This window comes from Plecotus auritus, assembly GCF_963455305.1.
Source record: "Plecotus auritus genome assembly, chromosome: 3".
Taxonomy (NCBI): Eukaryota; Metazoa; Chordata; class Mammalia; order Chiroptera; family Vespertilionidae; genus Plecotus; species Plecotus auritus.
In genome coordinates this window covers 136,168,006-136,187,872 of record NC_137772.1, presented here as the reverse complement: position 1 = coordinate 136,187,872, position 19,867 = coordinate 136,168,006, and the positions used below count along the sequence as shown (strand labels likewise).

General features: G+C 40.9%; 1 long non-coding RNA gene across 1 annotated transcript; it reads right to left on the bottom strand.

Annotated features, from left to right (window-relative positions):
* Nucleotides 1–273: 273 nt before the first annotated feature.
* On the bottom strand, nt 274–10,665 carry LOC308243901. Its single transcript, XR_013960108.1, has 5 exons — nt 10,469–10,665; nt 9,959–10,098; nt 4,239–4,344; nt 1,928–2,037; nt 274–829 (listed from the first exon to the last, which is right to left on the bottom strand). It is a non-coding gene; the product is annotated as an uncharacterized lncRNA (long non-coding RNA).
* Nucleotides 10,666–19,867: the final 9,202 nt, after the last annotated feature.

Genomic DNA, 19,867 nt, shown 5'->3' with positions numbered 1-19,867 from the left:
GATGATTGCCTAACAGTCCTCTGAAAAGGTTGCGGGCCGCAGTGTGTGAACATCCTGCCACCTCCTGGCACCCCCTCACCCCACCCCGCTTTCGGGGGGCCTTTCCAGCCAGCCCCTCCCACGTGGCAGCAACTGCAGATGGCAAGGGCGATGTGGCAACTCGGCCTCTGCTCAAGGTCAGAGCACACAGGTTTCGTCAGTGATGATTTTACCAACCTTTGGTTATTTCAGAAAGCAAGGAGAGAACATAATAGCGGCAAGAAAGAATCTATGGGATGGAAATAATGAGCCATTTATAACCCAAAATGAGATTGCCAGGAAAAACAAACACCCAAAAAAAGTACATTTTATCAGAGTCCTGCGCTGCCCAAGGCTAGTGGGGTACAAGGTACTGAGTGTTCAGCTTCCTGGGCCAAGAGCTACAGTCAGTCATGCCCCCTGTGCCGCTTCTCTCCTGTCAGCCGGATCAGCAGCCTTCACCACCTGGCGGGAGAGCTTTAGCGTTTCTAAGTGTGTGCTGGTGGCTGTTTCACATTTTGATAAGGATGTGGAGTCATGTTGCAACACTTAGCGAGTGCTTCTGCGTAAGAGTTGCGCAATTCGGGGCTCTGTGCATCAGCGGGGCGCTGCTAACACCCAGCTTATGTAATGCATGCACAGCCCCTCCAGGTCTCTCCGCACAGCTTTTGGAAGTGTTTTCTGGCGTCAAACTCGAACTCGGCCCTGGTTTCCGGCAGTTGTTTGTCCCAAAGCTGCGTGGAATGGCTCAGCTGTCAGCACCTGCCGCCTCCCCTCCGACGTGGAGAAAATCGCATGGGCTGGTCCCCATCTACAGCAGCACAAAGGGGGCTAGCTGTGGTGCCTGGATGGCCTGGGCCACCCTGCGGCACCCTGGAGGGAGAGAGAATGAGGACTTGTAATCTAAGGAAGACTAGACCTGAAGAGTGAACTGGGGCTGCTACAAGAGGTGACAGCAGCAAAACGGATTTCCCCAAAGCAAGGTGTCCTAGTTTCATCAGGAGCGCTATTAAATGGCTTGCTCACAGCTCTTTTGTTGATTGGAAATGAGGCACAGTGCTCTCTCCTCCGGCTTACCTGGAGTGCACTTACAAAGTAGGTCGAGTGTTTGCTTGGTGCCCTCTCACCTCCAATCACTGTACTCACGCTGCTTGGCTTCTGTTTCCATCCAGGCTTCCATTCACTCAACAAAGCTTTTGAGCACCTGCTCTGTGTCCCGTGTGGTGCCAAGTGCCGGACACAATCAGGGCTTTCACAACACCGTGTGCCCCCCGCAGCTCACTGGGCCAGCCCTGCATGGGCCTTCTCCCGTGCCACTCTGGCCCACCGTGCCCAGAAATTACCCCTCCCTTCATTCACCTCCCATGACTTTTCCCCCTCCTCCCTTTAGGGCTGGGATATTGCTTTATCGTCCTTATTGTAATCTAACAAGTTTTTCTCACCAAAGTGTTTGTTTGTTTTTTATAATCACTAATTTCTCTCAGGAGTTTCCGCACATTAAAAGGTGACGGTTTACAGAAATGATGTCTTCCACGAAATAGACAAAGGGCCAATTGGAGAACTGGAAACAGGAGGCCACAGGGTAATACATATGTTGTCGGAGCAGACTGTTTCCAGTTCCACTAGGGAGACAGGTTGCCTCTTTCACCTCTTCACTTATTACTGGTGAGCTGTGTGCATAGTGGTTAAGGGAACACATTCTGGAACTGAACTACCTGGGTTCAAATCCCAGCTCTGCAAGTTATAATCTTAGGGAAGTTATTTGATCTTTGTTAATTTCCTCACAAAAAGAGGAATGCTAGAAATAGCTAAATACATCTCACAGAGTGGCTTGGGGATTAACATAAGTTAGTATGTATGAAATTTTTACAATGCTGGCATGCATAGTAAGTACTCTATAAATATTAACTTTGATTTTTCATGAGGCCCACTTCATCCTTTCTACGTTGCTTTCAGATTCTCGCGTGAGTCGTTGCACTCAAATGGAGGACTTTTTATTCAGGGCTGCAGTTTCCTCATCTGCAAAATAGGAAGTGGTTACTGAGGATACGGGCCAGAGGGCCAGTCAGGTGACTATGTTCTTGTCTATGTTCTCTACTGGCTTCTGAGTGTGCACAACTTAAGCTCTCTGCATCCCAGAAACTAGACTTGATCTGCATTTTCCAAACTCAGATCATTCAAATAACACTTGCGGAGTCATCACCACATGCCTGGACCACATCTCTGTACCTGGCCACTTGATTTATTTCATTAGATAATCTTTACATCAGTCTCACTTTCCCATGTAACTTTGCAGTAAGATGAAACATCCACATATTCAAGGATTTGATCCAGTAGTTATAAATTTTTCTAACATATATTAAAATAAACACCTAATAAAATTTTAAAATATTTGTGTAACACCCAAATATAACATCTTGCATGCCACCAATGATGCATACACACCATTTTAGGAAACTCTAAATTAAATGTTCAACAAATGATCCACTATGGATCCAGCCAGCTCTAAAATACTCTTGGCTACTGTTACATTACTTTCATGTGGTTATTTCACTTTGGATGTGTTTCTTTATATCATTTGCCTCCTTGGGGCACAGACTATGGCTTATACCTCTTTAAGCACCAAGCCCCTAGAAGAGTGCTTGGTAAATATTTCATTTTAAATTATAAACACATGCATACATACAAACAAATATATCTGTCACCTACTAACCAGAGGCTAACAAAAATGCTAATTTCTTTTTCTCCACATCAGATCACAGTGTTCTCTGGGTGGTTGCTCACTACATGAAGTGAAGCGTGTGGAGTCCAGGCTCTGAGGGGAAATGTTAGCTTCCCAGACTGTCCTCCCTCTTCCTGTGCTCTTTGTTAGTGTGGCTGTTGGTCCATATGAAAAGTGAGCCTACTTCCTAAGCAGTTTATAGCCCCAGCTGTTGTTGGGCCAGAATAATTGTTGTCTTCAACATCAGCCCTGAAAGAGTTCATTCCCAGGTCTAGAAACATCTAATCTAAGATAGAAATTGCATTTCTAAATGTTATCATTGAAGAGGTCTCAAGAAATTATCTGGGCCAAAACCGGTTTGGCTCAGTGGATAGAGCGTCGGCCTGCGGACTGGGAGGTCCCGGGTTCGATCCCGGTCAAGGGCATGTGACTTGGTTGCGGGCACATCCCCAGTGGGAGGTGTGCAAGAGGCGGCTGATCGGTGTTTCTCTCTCATCGATGTTTCTAGCTCTCTATCCCTCTTCCTTCCTCTCTGTAAAAAATCAATAAAAAATATATTTAAAAAAAAAAAAAGAAATTATCTGGTGGTTTACTGAAAGTTCATTAGCAAAAATTGAATGCACAGTACCATGGGTTTAGAACTTGAGCAATTCTTCAATCAAACAACATTTATTAAGCATCTTCTGTGTCAGTAACCTTGGGAGATGCGACCTCTGAATAACACTGTCAGACTGTGAAGGGACTAGAGAACTGTGAGTGCCTTGAAAGTAAGGAATACGTCTTACTCATCTTTGCTCAATCTATGGCTTAGCAAAGCATACACACGTGGTAGTCATACAGTACATATTTGTTCCCTAACTGAGCAAACGAATGAATGAAGACAGAAGTCTAGCATGTAAAGAGCTTACAGTCAGTTTGAGAAGACTTAGACAAATGAAGCTTTAATTAACAATAAACCTAACATTATGAGAGATAACACAGGCTATTAAAGGTTAAATGAAGGGTGTGCTGTCATATACCAGTACTCTCTCTCTCAAAACCCAAAAGCTGATTCAGGGGCAGGTCTCACGGTGTGTTGGCCCCTCTTCTATTCATTTTCCACCCAAAGCCAAGCTGTCATGTGACTGATTTCTAGAGGCCACTGAGTTTGTCAGCCCCTAGGAATGAGCAGGGTATTATTTAATGTAAATAAGTCACTTGGTGTTTATGCTCCCAAACATTCTTCAGTCATCCACAGGCAAAGAGAGAAATGGCAATGATGACTCTTTAAGAACAATGAAATTAGAATATGCGAGAAGGTGGAAAGCTCTCATTAAAGGTTTTGCAGGCTGTAAGTCAGAGTGACCCTTCATGAAAGGCCATGACATCCTGGGGGAGACGCTGGGCTTTCTCTGGAGCTCTCTAGGATTCCAAACTGTCAGCATAAAAATAGCAGCCCAAGTCAATGTCCTCTATTATTCATTAGTTACTGAAATGCTCTTCCCAAATATACACTTACCTGAAAGATTCCTTCTTCCGTATGGTTTTAAACCATTTTTAGGGCAGGAATCAGGCCGTATATTTCCGTCTATTTCACTGGCACTGCTACCACCAGTAGCAAAACCCTAATTAAGTGGAAAGAATGACATTTCCATTAAATTTCTTCTTGAAAAATGATTTGTGGCCAATAAATATTTCAAGCAGTGCAAAACAGTATGGAGTGGAAAGTAGACTGCTCTCGACCTCTGGAACCCAGTCTCGCAGGCTGTTCCACAGAGGCATCCAGCATTGTATTTCTTAGGTTTCCTTCTAGAAATACTCTGCATATATACAAGCACATATGCATATGTGACCTCCTTTCCTATGCATATCTTTTGTTCCTTAGTAAAACTTAATAAGATATTGTGGGGTTTATCATAAATCCATATAGTTAGATTTACTGCTTTCATTTCATTTCAATGTATTTCATTGTATGGATGCCCCAAAATTTGTGCATCTCTCTCCTCACAGACATATAGTAGTTTCTAACCTTTGGTTCCCATAAACATATTTTTTCACATATGTATGAATAGAACTATGAATCAGTGCAGCGTCAAAGGACAGGTGAATTTTAATTCTGATAGACATTGCCAAGTGGTAGCATTTAACTTTTGATGAGAATTGCCAAAAGTAAGGTATTTGTTCATGCCAGAAACAAGAGTGAAGACAGTATTTTATTTTAAGCCTCAGAGAAGCAGCACATTTACTTATGAAACTCATTTGCCAATCTCTCTCTCTCTCTCTCTCTCTCTCACACACACACACACACACACACACACACACACACACTATTATAAATCCATTCAAAATACACTGACAACAGCTTACTGAGTGAGGAACTTGCCAGAAGTTCCTTACCGCCCAATTGCGTGAGTGTTGCAATGGGGTTAGCTCACGAATGCCACACTTTCTCTGCTGTGGCCTTGCCGTGTTTACTACCCTTTGTGGCCCTAGTCATTTAGCAACACTGCCTTATTTTTCTGTTGTTACCAAAGGTCAGTTTATGACCTTCCTCCCTCCCTTCCTCCTCAGAAACACAGGCACATCATTTCTTCTCACCGTGGTTTCCTCACAAAAGCAGTCCGTCTGAAAGGTCAGGCCAGGTCGGCTGCGGCTGCGCCAGTGAAAAGGCCCGCACCGTGGGACTGGACCTGATTTTCTATTACCTGTGGGGTGAGTTAATGAACGACAGCCTTGCACTCTCTGTTCAGCTGCCACTTCCCACCCTGGCTTCTTATCTTTCTTTAAAAAAGTGAAGAGACCCAAAACATTCTCCAGTGTTTACCCAACACACACTCTGTGCTACAATCCCCAGCTGGGGCTCCTTCTATTTGCTCCTGTAATGTGAGAAACCTTGTGAGGTTTTGTGTTTGTTTTGTAACCAACTGTAACCATTTTCTTTTCTCTGCCTCTGACTACAAACACAGAACCTTCCTGGCAACCCCTGAAAATGTACACCTGAACAAGTTGAAATGAATGAAGCCATCTTGGTTCTACGGGTGACAACCAATTTAATGAATTTCTGCTTATATTTAGAATGAACTGTAAATGGAAGAAAATGGCTTAGGCCCTACTTCAAATACTTTTGCTTCCCGGAATCTAGGAAATGACTTTGTAATATGAGTAACCAAGAAACTTCAATTTTACATTACCTCAGGATCACTCTCAAAGAGCCAGAGATTGTGGATGAAAAAAAAAAAAAAGATTTAGACTCTGCAAGGAAGCAATTTCAATATCCTCAGGCTGTGAACTGTTTAAGCTTATGAGTCTAGCTAGCCCTGCTCTGTCAGAAAGTAACGGACAAAACAGACCTTCTGTATACAAGTAAAAAAAGTAAGAAACCCACTGAGTTATGTCGACACTTCGTTGGTAAAGTTCCTGTTCACATGAGTTGGTCACCTGCCCGTGCCAGAGTTTGGAAGTTGATACTGCTACTCTTTGTCCTGCCACACAGAGTCACCAGAAAGCAGGGCCCAGAGGACTTAGAAAAGGGATGAGGATGGACAATGCGGGGGGGGGGGGGCGGGACGCGAAGGGGCGAGGGGGGGATGCACGCAGGTGGAGGGCACCATGCTATTCAACTAATTGACCAAATCCTTTCTCACAATGGGCAGGTTTCACAATCAATAAAGACAAGTCCCACTTTTGGGCACTTACACCAAAGACATGAATATATCTTTAACAATGAAGTTCTTGATCGATTTCTATTTCCTTTTATTTAACAGGACTTTCTACTAGGTGTTATACAAAGACAGAAAAAGTCATCAACTCTGCCTCATACTGTGCCCTCATTAAATATTGTTGAACAAATCAATCAGTGAATGCATGAATAAAGGAATAAACTTAAAATCAAATTAAGGGAGAAAACATACGCAAGCAGGTAGAATGTACAGAATACAGTGGTGAGAGTCACCGTCTACCCAGGGTAGTAGGGAAAGGCCTTGAGGCAATAATTGAATAGTTTAATGGCCAGACAAATGGTGGAGGAAGAGGTCCTTAATGTAGGCAAGTGAAAACACAACAAGGCATGAGTAAAGGCCTTGAGCAAAAATCAGCAAACTATAGCCCATGGGCCAAATCTAGCCTACCACCTGTTTTGTCAATAAAGTTTTATTTTAACACAGCCATGCCCATTCACTTCCATTCTGTCTATGTTTGCTTTCATGCTGCAACAGCATCTCTCAGTAGTTGTAACAGAAACCACAAAACCTAAACTATTTCTATATATTCAGGGACCTGTAGAAAAGTCCCAATTGCTGGAAGGTGGTCCTTAAAGGGGCTCAGTGAGAGATGAGACAGAAAGGTGAGCAGGGACCAAGTCTTAAAGGTTCTTCTATAGCATTGTAAGAAATGTGGTCTCCATCCTTTAGGAAATGGGTAAGAAGAGCAGTTTTGCATTTAGAAAATGTCTCTCAGGTATCAGGTTAGATGGGAGAGATGCAAGGTTGCAGCAGGAGACCAGTGCTGTAATCCCTACTTCTCTGACAAAATCCTTGATTCAGCAATCATCCGAGAGTTTAATGTTTGTCATTATGCATCTTGCTATCTGCTTGGGAAACAGAACCTGGCACACAGAGACACTCAATCAGTTTATTGAGTAAAGGAATTAAGGAAGAAATAAAGACAATATTTTAATAGCATCATTATTCAAAGGTTTCCTGAATAGGCTACCTCTGCTATGAAATAACAAGACAAGCTTGCCACTGCTCTCCAGTTTCCACACTAATACACAGTGAGGCCAGATGTGAGGAGGTTAATAGTGAAACAGCCAGAGAGAAATTCCTTCCCTTCAAGACAGTGCCAACATCGTCAATTACCACCCACTGGCCAAACCTGTGTTTATTCCATGCCCTGTGGCCTAATGGGAAGGAACCAGACAAGAAGCAGCTCTGCAATAACTGTCATAAAAATAAGAATATCACTTGGCTCCACCGGCATCTTTCATTGGAAGATCTTGAATCATTTTTTAATTTTATGTAGCTATTATCTCCATTTTATTTCCACTTAAGGAAAAGCCAAACAAGAGCATGAGGTTGTGACTTGCCCAAGGTCACTGTGCAAACCAGAAAAGCAGTTTTTCAAAGGGGAGAAAGACCTCAAAATATGTGAAATCCAGTTTCCTTTCCAGCCTAAGATGCGCCAGGTCCATGACTCACTAAGGAACACAGCATTATCTGAGCTTAGTGTCTCTCAAAAATGAGTCATGCTAGAGGAAACTAGGGCTCAAGGATCTGTGTCAGGAGCATGTTTTTAGTAGTCACACATTGTCCCCGCCTGTAGGATTTCAACACCTCTCACCAAACTCCATCGTGGGTGAAGAAGGGCCCCTTGGAAGGTCCAGGTTATGGAAGTGGATGGATCTGGCACGGGGTGTCTCTCCTTTCTGCCACTACCTGTCCAGGCCTCCCCATTCCTTTATTCATCAGAAACCTATGCCCGGAGTGGCTGCAGGTTCCAATTGGTCTATAATGATCCTGGTAGTCACCCAGTGTAATTATTAATAAATCTCCCTTTTACTCTAAAAAAAAATGCCCAGAAACTGTATGGTCACTCTAGGTCTGACAAATCAAGAGGCTTCTACACGCAATCCGAAGGCCTTCCTCTAATTCTGATAGTTCTATCTCAGCCACTTCTATTTCCTAGATCCAGAGTCTTGAACTCACAATAGACCTAAATGTCCAATCAGTTCAGTGATCTCCTCTTATTAGTAATCTAATCTCTACACATATGTTTCTGGGACAAGTTTGCTACACAGCCCATAAAACAGTTAATTATTAATTGTTGGAAATCACTTTCTTACTCTATGCCACAATCTGCCTTTCCAAATATTTTATATGTTGATCTTCACTCTATTCTCAAGAAGCTCCCAAATCAATCCTCCTTTCTGTTCCATAAAAGAGCCCCCAAAAGTTCTCTGTTCTCCTTCCCAAACATCCTAAGCACCAAGTACAAGTTCCAGCAGAACTTCCAGGAATGTGGCTTCAGAGCCAGACATACCTAGATTCAGGTCTGACTCTGTTGCTCACTGGCTAGGTGACCTTGGGCAAACACTTAACATCTCTAATTTCACTTATCTATAAAGTTTGAACAAATATTAACTACATGAGCTAGGCACTGCTAGTTACCTAGCCAATATCCATTCCTCCTTTCTCCCTTCCTAATCATGGGGCTCACTTAAACACTCTTGGATTGCCATACTCCCTTGCAGCTTGATGTGGGCATGCAACACAGTTCTGGACAATGAGGTGCAATTGGAGGTTAGAGTTTCTGAGAAAGCTTATTAGAGGGGGCATATTCAGCTTGCATTCACATGTTTAGTTTTTGCCACTAAGACTTTGCCCTTATGCCTTTCTGACTAAAAATCAATTGTGACACATGAAATAGACCAACCATGTTGCAAACATAAGGAAGAAAGCCCAAGAGAAGGAGCCTGGGTTCTTGATGGTATCATCGGGCTCCTATACTTTTTTTTTTTTAATATATTTTATTGATATTTTACAGAGAGGAAGGGAGAGGGATAGAGAGCTAGAAACATCGATGAGAGAGAAACATCGATCAGCTGCCTCCTGCACACCTCCCATTGGGGATGCGCCCGCAACCAAGGTACATGCCCTTGACCGGAATCGAACCCAGGACCCTTCAGTCCGCAGGCCGACGCTCTATCCACTGAGCCAAACCGGTTTCGGCAGGGCTCCTATACTTTTAAAGTACTTGCTACTATACTTCTTATTCTGTACGAAAAATAAAATCCTCATTTGGTTAAGCCAGTGGTCGGCAAACTCATTAGTCAACAGAACGGCAAACCGCGGCTCACGAGCCGCATGTGGCTCGCGAGCCACAGTTTGTTGACCACTGGGTTAAGCCATTGAAGTAGGATTTTTGCTATTTGCTGTCAAATAAATACTAAATAACACATACCTCAGTAGGTTGTTGTACATATAAAATGAACTTACTGCATTGCCCAGCTCGTAGCAAATACCGAGTGAATGGTTTATGATTATCATTATCATGATTATCATTATCAGTCATTGCCTTGAGCCTTAGAGACAGGGGTCAGAACATGTAGCTCTGGCAACCCTGTTGACCTCCAAATAGCACTAATTTAAAAACCCTGTGTTCGCTCAAGCACAAAGTCAGCTGCAAATGTTTTAACAAGAGACATCTCTGTTAACAGCTAAAGAAGCCAGCTCTTCAAAGTACCTGTCAGATCCCAGAAGCTCAAGAAATGAAATTCCACCTGGGGACAAGCTCCTTCTGTCACTTGGACCCTGCCTGCTTTCCTCCGGGGTAGGGAATCCATCCGTATATGTGCAGTGTGTCTCCTGGAAGTTCGGACTTCTCTGAATGACAAGCAAAACACAACACTTTAAGGATGACATTATTTCACAGAAACACAGTTTCTGCTGAGAAATCAAAGCCACACCTAAAACCAGCTGACCACAGGGGCACATGTCCAGATGCTGCACTGGGAAATGTAATTCATTTTCTATAACCTAACTCATCTGCCTGCCAAGATCAGACACAGGTGGGACTGGCCATACATTCTTAGCAAGAGTCCACCAAGCCGTAGATTCACCCAGCCCCACCCACCCCCAGTCCAAGTCCTCAGATATAGAGAATGGTGCAGTGAAAAACAAAACAAAACAAAACAACCACCTGTGGGTCTCAGAGTCAAACAGACCTAGGGTTCAAATCCAGCCAATCACTTACAATCTGGATAACTGGGCAATTCTCCCGCTCTGAGCTGCGGTTTTCACATTGTAAAGTGAAAATGCTCATTTCACAGGGTTGTAGGGAATCAAGGGATACAGTGTGTGCAACAGTGCCTGGCACGGAGTTGCCATTGGTTTCCTTTCCTTCCCAATCAGCAGGATGGTCCTGTTGCTTTATCCTCCCCAAGCCTGAGGATTGGACCCAGCTCAGGTCATTGCCACTGAGTGCAACTCTCTGCCTTCTGCCTCGTGCGTCATCATCTAAGTTTTCGGGCCACACTGGAGGAGCCAAAGCCTTCCCCGAAGCTGAGGTCATAAAGCAGGAAAAGACAAAGCTCTGCTTTCAGAGAGCAGGTTTTCAGAGAGCACAGCCATCTCTCTGTGACCAACTTGTCCCCGGGTGTGGGAGTCCCAAGGAAACCCTGCAGGAAACGACTGGCCCGTTTGGCCCTGCCACCCACCACCGCCACATGTCACACCTGGACAAAGAGCTAAGGAGGCCGGAGCTGCTTCATCCAGTCTCTGTCCTCTGGACAAAGCACCCTCATGCCCCACAGCCTCAAGCAGGATGGAATATAATAGTCACAAGTTCCACACCTCAAACCATGAAACATACTCTTCTTGCTACGTCACCTGGCAGGTGTCCTTGGCAGCTGGTTCCACAGCTACAATGGTGCACGCAGCATTTGGCTCACCTCCATACCATGGAGCTACCTTTTAACCATTGCTTATCGGGGACATTTACAAAAAAGGGTGGTGGATATTGAGACTGTCTAGATAGTTAGTTGCACATATATTTCTCTGTAAATCCATAAGCCAGCAACATAAAAACATGCACAAACTGGAAATTCAGGGTCCATATATCAATGCTCAGTACAAACTGTGTTTTCTTACAGAGGATAAGAACAGATGAACCAGCAATAGCAAACAGTAAGCATTAACTGTATGCCAGGCTCTGCGCACAGTTCACTTTCTATTATTATTATCTCCATTTTAAGAATGGAAAAACTCAGGCTTCTTGGTGTATTCTAGATATGAATCTCTTGTAACTCTTAGATATTATAAATATTTTCTCATTCCATCACCTCTCTGCTAGCTTTACTTATTTTGACTGTTTTCTATGAGAAATTCTTAATTTTTAAAATGTAGTCAACTATTACATTTTCAACTTATAGTTTGCATGTTGAGGATCTTCAACACCTCCAGTATCTATTAGCTTTATAATTTAACTTTCCCACTGTGGATTTCTCCTTTGTACATGCTTGAGAGCATCATTCCATCAGCAGGTTTTAGGCCACCCCTCCTCTCCCCCCCTGATTTATGGTGCCATGTCTATCCCGTAGCAGGTTCCCATGTAGACTCGGGTCTGTTTCTGATTCTCTGTACTTCCCATAGATTTATGTGACGGCTCCGGCTCCGGCACCGGGTCCACATTGCCTTTTTCTGGGAGGGCAAGTCCCTCCCTTTGCTCTTCCTTTTCAAAACTGACCTAAGCATCCTGAATCCCTATTCCTCTGTATAAATATAGAAGTATGTTGAGATCCTCAAAAATAGCTAACCATAATTTAACTTCGAATTTACAGGTTAATTTTAAGGGACGCTAACATAAAAAATAAGGTATATCTTTCCTTTCTTTTTTTTTTAGCTCTTGTTTTAAATTTTTCTCAGAAAAGTCTTTGTTTGGTTATTTATTGTCCGATACTTTGTACTTTGAGAATGGTATTTTATTTTCTATTATGTTTTCTAGATGGTTTTGCTAAAGTTGATGAAGACTAATAATTTTTTAAAGCTAATCAAGTGTTCACCATTCTTGTTAAAGTCTCTTATTTCAGTTTGTTGATTAAATCTGCTCATCCAATGCTTATATATTTTTCCCTTTTTTCTTCTCTTCCTGTATTGCCTAGAAACTTCAATATGTAAAACAATGATCAGTGAACTGTTGTTATACAGTAGCAGTGAAAACAGAATGCGTCTAAATTTTCTTTTAAAAATCACATTATATGGTTCTTTGCAATTTTCAAACAGCGTCTCTACCCAGTACACCATTTGAATTTTACAAACACCCCAAGGAAATCAGGAGAACAAGCACTGACCCGCTTCACTGGTAAGACTCAGTACATCTGGGGTTTGGGGACCACGTAACTAGAAAGGAACAGAAGTCATATTTGGGTCTTTTAAACTTTAAGTCCTCTCACTACAGCATGCTAACTTAACATCTAATCAAAATATGTAAAATTATATGATTTAATCCAGTAATACATAATAAAGTGACCTTTTATTAAATCTCACACCATCCTGAAAAGGATGATCAGATATAATTATAACATTTTTAAAGAAAGCTATGCAAGCTGAATTAAAGGTTCTAAAATTTTTTAAGGTTTTAAGAGCCACTTGTCCAGAGCAATTGGGGTTGTAATTCTGTTAAGATTGGGTGTCTACAATGGCAAAAGGGTGAGTTAATTTGGTCAGCTTAGGTAAAAGTCGGTCTGTGGGCAGAGCAGAATCAAAAAAGAAATATTAATCAATTGATTTTACTGATATTGCAATGCAGCTAAAGCTTTATTTTGATTGAAGTCATTTAAACATTTAAAGCTGCAGTAAAAATAATTATAGCTATTTTTATATTTCAGAAGGAAAAACTAAATAAATCAGTTTCTTACGTGTGCAAAAATAGCCCATTAGGAAATGACAGACCAGTGAACAGAACTCATGAATTAAGCCCGAGCTTGGTCTGCCAGCTCTCTAATCAAGCCCCATGATTCACCCATGGAAATCAATGCCTCTTAAAGGCATGGAATGACACCTCCAGAGACACACAAGGAGATGATCCCCGTAGCCCCTCTGAAAGGCTAGCCATCAGGAGGCAATTAGGAAGTGCATTTGTTTCTGACAATCAAGCTATTTTTCTTCTCCTTACTCAGATTTCCACTTAGGGACTGGGAGAGGGTGCCATCTCCCAGTGCTGCTGTTACCGGAATGTATACAGTGTGCTGGCTTTTGAAGGGGTGCCAGGCTAAGAGAGCAAGAAAAGATGCATAAGGATGAAAAGGTGCCCAAATAAGAAGTATCCAACATACAGGAGGAGGAGACCGGAAAACTAGCTTTTCTTAAATGCAGTTTTGCGAACTGAGTAGTCAAATACAATAATGTAACCAAGCAGAAGGCTTACCTAACTGTGAACAAAATGAGGGGAAAGGAATTGCCTCCAATCCATCACATTTATTAGAACCACTGATATCTCTTGAAACGGCACACACATTATAATGAAATTAACTGTGAATTAGCTAGCAAAAATCTTGTTTTTATGGGAAATGAGTATTGTCAGAAAGAGTATAGATTATATTTTAAATCCTCAAGACTATAAAATTGAGCTTATAACAAAGGAAGGGGAAAATTTGGCTGCAGAACAGGATAATCATAGAGGCAGTGATTTCTACTTAATTTCTTCTTACCAGCAAAAGGGAGAAATCGCCTCAACTGAAACTAATGATTTTTTCTGCGGCATAATATACCATTACAGCTAGGAATGCCATGGCTGGCTGCGTGGAATACATTTTCTTCTTTAAAAATTCCCATGCTTGTTAAACACATGAACTGTACAAGTTTATATTTGTCCAGTGTGTGTCCTTACACCTGTTCATTCATTCAGGCATTAGATCTAAGCACTTGTAAAGCAAATGAATGTATCTGAGCAGAGATGAGTAAAAATAAACTGAACTATTCTTGTAACATTATCAAAGCAATCTGACTAAATGGAAGATCGAGTTTCGTGGGATAAAGTAGTCAAATTAGATGTTTCCTCACGTTTTATGACGTTTGTCTTATTCATGGGAATAAAATAGCTGACCTCCATTCCAGGAGAATGAGTAGCAACCGAATTTAATGCTCTTTGCTCAGGGGCTCACACACTAGTTTTACTACCTCTGAGGTGTAGCTTCTAAATGTGCTACTGTCACACAGAGACCCAGTACAGTACTTACTACAAGTTGCTGCTTACCCACAGGAGGAACATTTAATTCAATCAACACTATATTAACCCTGTGGGATAACCATGGTAATTCAATGTTGGTCAACTCTTAGGAAATAAAGTTCAGGTAGAAGTTGGATAAGTCATTATCTTTTGAAGAGAGCTTAAAATATAGGGTGTCCCCAAAAAATGTATACACACTTTAACAGCTGATAACTCACTTAATTTTCACTTCTTTTCAGGTTTAACTGATTTGAAATAATGAGTGAAGCCAGACTAAGTTTTAAACAAAGAAAATTTATCCTAAAGTGCCACTAGACTTTTTTTTTTTAATGGGGATACATAAAAGATAAAGTTTACAGTACAAAACCAGCAACAGTCAATTCATTGAGGGCACACAAATACCAAACAAATGGATTCTTGATGTTTGCAATTCCATTGCCTCACATTATCAGCGGTGCCTGGACCAGAATGGTCATTGGTTTGAAAACAGGCATTGACAAAAAAATTATTCATTTCTGTAGATTCTTTTAAATTTTGAAAATGAACTGTATGTTAATAAATACTGACTTTATAATCATTCAAAGTGTGTATACTTTTTTGGGGGGGAGAGGGCCTATACATGAAATCTCTACAATAAGAATTTCCCAAGAGCAGCCAGTAGTATCCCTCCCCAACTTAGCCACACTAGCAAGAGGTTTCTTGGAAAATCCAGGGGTGGTTGACTAAACCATTTTCCACAATTTTTCACATTCTCCCTATATTAAATTATGCACCCACATCCTATGTTATGTGTGACTCTGAAGTACTATCCACTGTGGGTAAAATATTTTTCTGATCCCATTTATTTGGGTTTTGACCATATAGTTTGCTTTAGCCTATGAAATATTCCTGAACTTGACCTGAGGCCTAAATGCACCTGTGATTTAATTTGGCTCTTGTGTTCCTGCCATGTGCTATGAAGGGAGCATGTTCCAAGAAGCTATTGGTCAAAAGAGGATGAGCAACCTGTGAGGGAGCCCTGAGCCCTGGAGTCCAGCCAAGTTGCAGCTTACCCACAGACCCATGTGGGAGGAATAAATGCTTATTGTTTCAAGCCAGAGTTGTGAATGGTTGGTTATGCCAGATTATTGTAGCAAAATGTCATCTCAGTGCCTTAGCACATACTGTTCCCCCTACCAAGAATACTCTTCCATGCTAACTCTTCACCATGCTTGTGCTTCATATCTTAATTTAAGTGCCTTGCAAGTAGGACAGATGTTGCAGACCATTTATACTTATTTGCTTCATGTTATCCAACTAGAACATACTAGTAAGCTTCTTTGAGGGAAGGGACCATTGTGTCTTATTCATTGGTATATTCCCAGCACAAAGCACATGATAGCCAGCACAGAGTGGATTTAATAAATATTTAAGTAATTTTTTAAAAGACATGTGGTTCTACTTATGGTTGGGTAAGAAACTTAACTTTTGGGGTATTAGTTTTAAGCAACTATAAAATAAACACAGTAATACCTCTTTCCTAAAGCCATAATGATTAAATAAATTAACCACAAATTTTAACATTTCAAATATCTGACACATAGGTACTTGGTAACCTATAGTTTTGATTATAAAAAAAGAAATGCATCTCCCTCTTATCTTAAAAGGTGATTTGTTTTAAAGTGATGCTTTGGCAAAAAAAGAAACATTACATTGTGTTGTTATTAATGATTGTTTAATTTAGATATTTCAAAATTTCCATACTTAATTCTTTTTTTAGAGTTGGTAATTATTTTTTCAAAATTGTGTTTTTCATTCCCACCATAGCTTTTGCATCAATAGGATTTTAGTTCACTTAAATCTATTTTTTATTTTGCCAAAAGCAACATATATCAATCATAGAAAATTAGAAAACACATATAAGTATGAAGAAGGAAAATACATTTCTATAATCCCACAACCCAGAGATAGCTACTATATATCCCTGAAATATTTTTTATTCAAATACATATTTTAGTTTTTAATTTTTTTTCTCTAATTGATTTCAAAGAGGAAGGGAAAGTGAGAGCTAGAAACATCACTGATGAGAAAGAATCATTGATCACTGCCTCCTGCACGCCCCCTACTAAGGATCAAGCCCACAACCCAGGCATGTGCCCTGACCAGGTATTGAACCATGACTTCTTGGTTCATGGTCCATGCTCAACCACTGAGCCACACTGGCCGGGCCAAATACATATTTTCTAAAATAATGATAGTTATGTTGTACATCATCCTTTGGGGGTTGCTTTTCAACTTAATTATCATGACCATCATCCTATGCCAATATTATCTACATCTTTTTATTAATGGACTTCCATTGTGTACAAATACCATCATTTATTTGAGCAATCTCTATTGTGGGAAATTAAGTATATTTCATGTTTTGTTTTCCTTTGGAGACCTTATCAGCAATCCTTCTATGAATGAGTGAAGAGATACAATGAGTCACTCAACATGTTTAGAAAATAACAGCCACTCACTGGTATCTTAGTTTGGAGTACAATAGATCATTATCCTAACCACAGCCTGTCTCTTTCCTTACATTTTTTTACTGAGTCTGGTACCATCAGCGGAAGGTCGTCATGTGAGGAGGTGGGCAATATTGGAATAAAAGCTCTTGAGGAAGAACTTCCAATTCTGGTATCAAGAATGAATGTGCAAACCAGAACCTATAAATTAACACATGGCCAAAAATACCATAACAAAAAGTGGGCCCACATTTAGGGGGGCGGGGAGAAGCACTTCTCAAAACAAATATGGACATTGTACCTGCAAACAGTGAGAGCAAAAGTGGCCTATGTGTTTCATTTCATTTCCCACTTCGGAGTCTGGTTGGCTGGTATGACAGGTGCTGCCATCTTCATTTTACAGACAAAGGAGGCACAGACAGGCTGACGAGAGTATTCACATCCCAAGAGTGAGTGGCACAGCCAGGGTCTGAGCCCACGTGTCCTGGCCCACAAACAAGGGCTCTTTCCATGCTCTCATAGTTCTCTGTAATACTCAGAATTATTCAGAATAGGGAACAGAACACAGTGTGGCGGGGAGATTAGTGGAAACATAATTCTCCTGAGAGACAGCACGGAGACATCTGTTAGCTACTTAGCACGGGTCTAACATCCTCAGTCAGAGGATAATAACTATGTTTATCCACCTTTCTGGGGCAATATGAGCATTATTGTTTAATTGGAAATTTGTCTCTTAAATAGCTTTGATATTCTCAAAGGAAAGGTGCTGCTGAAAAAGTGAAAATATTGTCTTTGCTTTTCCTGTGCAATGGGGGAAAGGAGATTTGGCTCGGGGAAAGGAGTTACTGGAAGGTCCACAAATTCTTTATCCAATAATGTTAGGATGGAGAAATTGGTAGTCCTTTTGCACTTAATGCACACCTTACAATACAGTGAAATCTTCTTACTCAACACAGAGTTGCTAATTAATGGGCTAATCAGAAATATCAGTTGGGGGGAAATACACTTATGTTGTAAACATTATATTTTAACTTAATATAAATGTATTTGCCATCTGGTGGAAGGTCTTGGCCTTTCCCCTCACTATGAGTTCACTGTAAAGCATCCAAAGCTACATTTTTTTTTAACCTAAACCACCCGCATAACTTCTCATTTTTCATTTCAAAAATGTCTTTCTTTGTATCGGGTGAGAACGTAAAGATACTCATGAGCAAAATACTGTAGATTTTGTTATGTTTCCCATCTTTTTTCATTAACTAATTTGACATCATTAAATCTTTGCAAAGCATTCCATTTTAATTTCACTGTAATAATTCTGTCTCTTTCTCTCTTCAGACTCATATTTCATTCATAATGTAATAGTAAAGTAAAATGCATAATTTTAAAAACAAGTAAAACTGGCACAAATATGTTAGGGAACAAACCATTCTGACTGTCAGAAAGCATGAAGCTCAGCTCCTGGGGCGGCGCTGGGTGTGGGCAGAGTGGCCGGCTTGCTGTCAGTGCTCTGAGCACAGGGTGTGCTCTGGGGGGAGCGGAGAGCACCGCTTCCTCCTACACGTCACTGAAGTGGAAATTGGTTAAAAGAGCACCCCTCATAATTTTTAATTGTTAATTGTTAATATTAAGCACTGTCTTCATGGACTATACTTGAGATCAGTTCCAGGTAGGAGTTTAAATTATATCTCTAATGTTTCTACTCAAATTTTAAAATCCCACCCCTACCCCCATAAACCTGCAGAATCAGTAAATTTGCTGATTCAGGCAATAAGTTTTGGTTCATACATCCTGCTCTTGGATCCCTATGAGACCCAGTTTCTCACCAGGGCAGCATGTTGAAAAGGAAGGGAAAGGCTGGATCAACAAACTGAATTCCAACTTTTATTTTCTTCTGAGCACTTACAAACACTGGAAGTTTTCTTGTGAATTATTTCTTATAATTCTGTCTGTTTCCAGTGATTAGAAGGTACATTCTGTGAGGGGTGAGGCCTCATCTGCCTCATCCACCTGTATGTTCTCGGCACACCTATTTGTCTTCACTTAATTGCTAATCTTTTTCTTCCTTTTTAAAATAAATTTACACACTGTTACAGGTTTTTCAATAACTTGGCAAAAATAGAGACTGCAGAAACTAGATTCTAATCTTCTGTATATCAGATCAGAAAATTACTTAGGCTCCAGAAAATCAAAAGGGCATAGTACAATGACCAAAGCTACCTAACAGCTACACGGACTGTGTATACCAAGGGATTTAATACAGTCGTTCAGATCAGCCTTTTAAAAATATATATATTTTTATTTATTTCAGAGAAGAAAGAAGAGAGAGATTTCAAAGAGGAAGATGAGAGAGAATCTTGGAGCATTTGCCTCCTGCACACCCACTACTGGGGATCGAGCCCACAACCCAGGCATGTGCCCTGACAGGGAACCAAACCGTGACCTCCTGGATAGGTGGATGCTCAACCACTGAGCCACACCATCTGAGCTTTTTATGTTTGTTTGTTTTTGTTTTTCAGATCAGCCTTAATAAATGATCTTGTATAGCTACAAAACTGAAAGCAACCACATACTCGCAAGATATTTACCCCCAAGCCCAGCACTCTTCATGGAACCTGAAGTCCAAGGATGTTATCAGAACTTCTAATATGGGCAATGAGAGAACTGCCAAAAAAATGAAGCAATTTTTTAAAAATGGATTTTCTATCTGTGCTTTTAAACTTTGTTTTCTTTTATTTAAGTGTATGCTTTGTTCAGGTATACTTAGATTTGTTGCAGGAGAGAGGGGGAAGGGATGATGAAAGAAATTTTCATTAAAATAGATTAATGAGCCATCAACAGATGATTGGGTAAAGATGTGGTACAAGTATACAATGGAATACTACTCAGCCATAAAAAACACACAAAATCTTGCCATTTGTGACAACATGGATGAATCTTG